This window comes from Amyelois transitella, chromosome 18 (genome assembly GCF_032362555.1).
Source record: "Amyelois transitella isolate CPQ chromosome 18, ilAmyTran1.1, whole genome shotgun sequence".
NCBI lineage: Eukaryota > Metazoa > Arthropoda > Insecta > Lepidoptera > Pyralidae > Amyelois > Amyelois transitella.
This window is the reverse complement of record NC_083521.1, coordinates 10,350,759-10,355,700: the sequence shown is the minus strand read 5'-3', so window position 1 is coordinate 10,355,700 and position 4,942 is coordinate 10,350,759.

Genomic DNA, 4,942 nt, shown 5'->3' with positions numbered 1-4,942 from the left:
AACCCACGAATTCAAATAAGGGCCGCTGGCAGGCGTCGAGTGGGCGGAATGGATTGCCGAGACGGCAGATAACAGTTTGATAAAGATGGCTATCAGTGTATCGGACGACAGTTGCAACGCGAATATTGAAGAAAATTTGCAATAAAAAATATTCTAGGATGCTCATTTGTAAAAGTATTTATTTGTTATAAAATATAGTAAGAAGCGTTTGATAAGATCTCTGTTACATAACTCCTGAACTTAGTTTTTAGTATGATTTTTCTTCATGTGCATAAAAAATAAATCCGCAACTTTTATTTGTACCTTTCTGACTTTCTAGTGATTTGATACCTGTAGTATCATCGTGGACTTTATGTATTGATCGCCGCAGAGAATGTGTCCTCTGCTTTGGCCTGTGTCATGCAAATAATTTTCTATTTTTATATGTTTAGCACCAAGCATGAGACCTTTTTACATTGACCTGTAATACATGACAACCCTCACATCGGGCACGCTTCACGCCCCGTCGCGGACGATTGGTCGCGCTGCAGCGCTGCAGTCACCGCGGCACTACAGGAATTACCATGGATATCACTGCCCGGACAGACGGTCGATTTGTATCTACAATGCAGGCTGGAAATTGTGGAAAGAATATTTTCCATCTTAATGCTGTGAGGTAAATAAGATTTAGAATGTAACTTGACCATCCGTTACTTTTTTTGCTTATCTTATAATCTGTCTGAACTCTGACGACTATAAGCAGATTTGTTTAAGGAGAAATTGACTTATAGAGTGCTTCTCATCGGAGACCTCCTCTCTATGTGACAACAACAGATTTATTCGTTGTCTCTCTACCTTTACTGTTCCTTTTTGTAAATGAACCTCTGAATGAATTCTTATGGAGTGTTGACCAGACGTATTCGTATGGAATCTTCAGCTCTTTAATTTACATGAATGTTGGAGTCACAGGCTGTAGCCCACAGTTGAATGCCATATTCCCATATTGGCTTTATTGTTGCTCTATAAACAAGAAACTTGTTTTCGGCTGAGAGTTTTGAATTATTGCCAAGAAGCTATTGAAGCTCTCGACTCTTTATGTTTAATTCTTCTCTTTAACGTTCAATGTGTTTTCAGCTAAGTCTGCGGTCTAGATTAATTCCAGGTATTTCACATATCACTGAGTGGTAGTCGTCCATCCAGCTGTACGGGGGGACACTCCTCGCGTCTCAGCGTAAAAGTTATTTGAGTAGACTTTGACGTGCTTGCAGTGATTGTCCACTTATCTAGCCATTTTAGTATTTCGTTGAGGCTGTCTGGTAGTGTGCGTGAAGCTTCCTACTAAGAAATAATACCACATTTTGGTTGACATACCTCCCTATGTTTGCGATGGCAATCACCAACACGTTTGGCCGTGCCCGGCGACACCGTATTCTTTTCAGAAACGACGGCCAATACAAATAGAGGAGCGTTATTTAGTAGGTTGCCTCTCGACCGCTAATGAAGCCGTGGCTTCTAAGAAATTTTATAAAAACTAGTCGAGTGCGAGGCCGTCCTAAGTCAACTGACGAATGCGGATGGCTGGATCGGGCACGGGCACGGCGGCGCACGGGGCTCTTGCACGCCCGGGTTTTTATGAGATTGATCTAGCAACTACAACGACTCGTCCGGTTTCATTAATTACTTTAGTCGAAACTGCCAGGGTGTCAGATGCACTTCACATTATGTGTCTTTAAAATAGCTTTCGGCTTGACTCGAGATTAAACTGGACGGTTTTTATATTCGCTAACCTTATACGAGTCACGAAAGCAATTTTGACTATTCTTAGCTTAACTGCTCCTTATTCATACATACATCATGGCTATTTCCCGTAGGGGTAAACAGAGACCACATGGTTTCAACTGGCCACGATCCCCGCATACTACTTTCGCTTCATCTACACAATATATGACAGTAAACTGATGCTTATACAACTTTTTATACCTACATCCTGTGTTTTGTATATGTACTAGTAAAGTAAAATCAAGGTAGGTGATCTAAGATTTAAACACTATGCTTATATGACTACACACAGCACAGCATCAATGCAACCTCACCTCCGCGAACTTCACGGAGCGCCGCAGCGTGACGCCCGCGGCATGAGCCTACCAACACTAGCGCTCAGACACGGGGCATGACTCTTAGGGATACGCTCTCAAATGTTGAAAATTTTTGCATATATTCCTCATCTTTTTATGGAGTAGACAAAGCTAAAACACTGCAGACTTTGAAACTGGCTGGGTGACTACGTTGGTGGAAGTGAGGATTCACAAAAAGATTTGTATTTCTGAAAACTATATATTTATAGTGAGTGACTAGATCTTTTTACTTCCTTGGTATGCAAGGAATTGCAATTTTTATTTCGCTTCATCCACATTCACAAGCTTCTTCATTGAGGTACACTAAGTACTTATGTTTTTTCTTCATTATTTAAACCAGCAGGGACCATCAATTTGTTTCGAATCATATGTCAGCATATAAAAAATAATTCATTCATTAATTTAACATATTTTGGAATTAAAAATCCTTAATCGCTATAAACGCAATTTGAAAATCTAGTTTCGTAAAAAATTCTCTCTGAATTAATTGCCATCAAAGGGAAGGAAATCTTATTTTTTGAATCCCGAGAAGTAATTATCTCCATTAACCATTACTTTAATGTTGTGTACACGGAGCCTGCTGGTATCGACTGGAAGGAGGACGCTGAGCCGCCCGGCCCGCCGCTGCGGCTTTCTGCTACATCACACTTTAATTTCCATACTTCAAAGGCGTTTTAATTTCATGGCGAGTTGTTTGAGGTCGCCGGGGGCGCGGCGGCATATAACTTCGAACCTGAACACCACGACGTACATGTAAGAGGCTTACCAACTCGGGTACGAACAATAACAACTGTAAGAATTACCTTGAATGGTTAATATTTCTGGATCCACAAATCGGGTAAAGATTTTCTATTCTTTGAAAGAAAAAATGTACATCTATGTCTAACCGTAAAAGTTGATCTGCTGGCATTTTTATAAAAACCACGAACTAATCCGAACGGTTTTTGTTGAAACGTTTGAAGGATTTAACTACCAGAAGGGTCATATTAACATCAGTCAGAGATAAGAACGGTCTTCACGTCTGAATAACTCCTTATTGATTTTTCTATTCATTTGAACAAAACATACCAATTTCAATACGGCGGCGGCGGCGGGCCGTCAGGGCGCCTCGAATGGTAACGGTGCTTGTGTCCGTATCATAATCATAAATGATAATGTATTCCATCCATTGCAGAAACTGTAAGGGCTATGGACACCGAGCGAGACTAAATCCGGTAACAGACTCACCAGCCTGTTCCTCAGTGGGCTGTTCCATTAATTGAATCGAGCCTTAACTAATTAGATTACTTTTTAGTTGCAGCGCCAGATAACTGCCGGAGATTTGATACCAAAACAAAACAGGGAATTTATAACATCTGACCGGGATTAAAAACTAATCAGTGAGAATGTATAACCCATTGATTGCCAAATCGAGATTATTTTATTCCGTGCCACAAACAACTTCAACTTGAAATAGATTTGTTAAAAGCTTTTGAAGAGAGCTAAATCCTCTTTAAAGTTAAGGATAATCGTGCGTGAGTGGCTTTCGATAACATTGGAATACAATGTTGCTAACCCGGAGTTCATCTGATCTAGACCGATATGAGACACAATACGTATGATTGGGATCCGAAGAAATTCAGAACACAATGAACCGACCCTTTCTCGTCGATGTTCACAACATGATCTAAATGGCATTGTGCCGGCCGGATCTTATTATTGTAACGCTGCACGATGGGTGTCGTGTCTCAACAACAGCGAGGCTCCGTCGCCGCGCCACAGGCCACGCCAACCATAACATTATCGGAGTGGATAGCTTGATATTACATCTGGAAAAATTGTCATTTTCTATTTCTACCGAGCTAAAATAATATTATTGGGGCGAACGAAACTACAGACACAAGGAATGAAGATAAACTTATGATACCTGGTTAACAAGATACAAACTTTATTAATTTTTTTATTTTGAGATAAGGTCATGAAGTTGTTTTAGGATTCATGAAATATTACAATTTAATTATTAAATTACATAAGTAAAATATAACTAACTTTACAAAAGCATTAAATATTATAATGTAGATAAGTGTACTTAGCCAATAATATATATTTTAAAAGAGCTACTACAAAGTAATAAGGATAACGCAGATATGGTAAATATAAGTCCGTATAGTCTCAAAAAGTGATGTAAAAGTGGCCCTTATGGATCACTGGATGAAGTATCAATTTGCGTCAGTCGCCTCGTCTCCGGATGATGTATTACGTTTACATGACACGAGTTGAAATAGATGGCTCTTCGATGAAGAATTAGAAAGAATTCTTATAATTCTTTCTAATTCTTCATCGTTATTTGACTTATTAAAGAAAAAGCAAGTGGATCTTACTGATACATTTTTAATATAGGAGGCTGTTGCGCAAGAATATTGAACGCTTCGCCATGAATTCGAAGTATCGTCGCATTAGCATGGCGAGCGGCGGGGCCGGTCCCCGTGCGCGGCAGGCGTGCACGGAAGCCCGCGAGCCTCACTCCCGAGAACTATTGTTCTTTGAGAAATTCCAAGTGTTTGCGACCGCTCCACGCCTGAGCCAACAGCACAGGTAAATACCGCACTGACCCCCCTGCCTGCGCCGTATGTGGAAACAATAGGGACTGTTATAGCGCAGGTGGGAGGTTTAACTCAAATTCGTGTTCGAGATGTTAAACACTTGGAACTTGCCTATTAGTTTGTAGGAAATTCTCAAAGAGATGTGTTTCATGTTTGTTCTACGTTGACGGTTAAGTTTTCAAGCTGCTTCATGAATCAGAAGTAAGTTCGTAATGTATTTGAATACTAAGTGTGTGGTGAATTGAT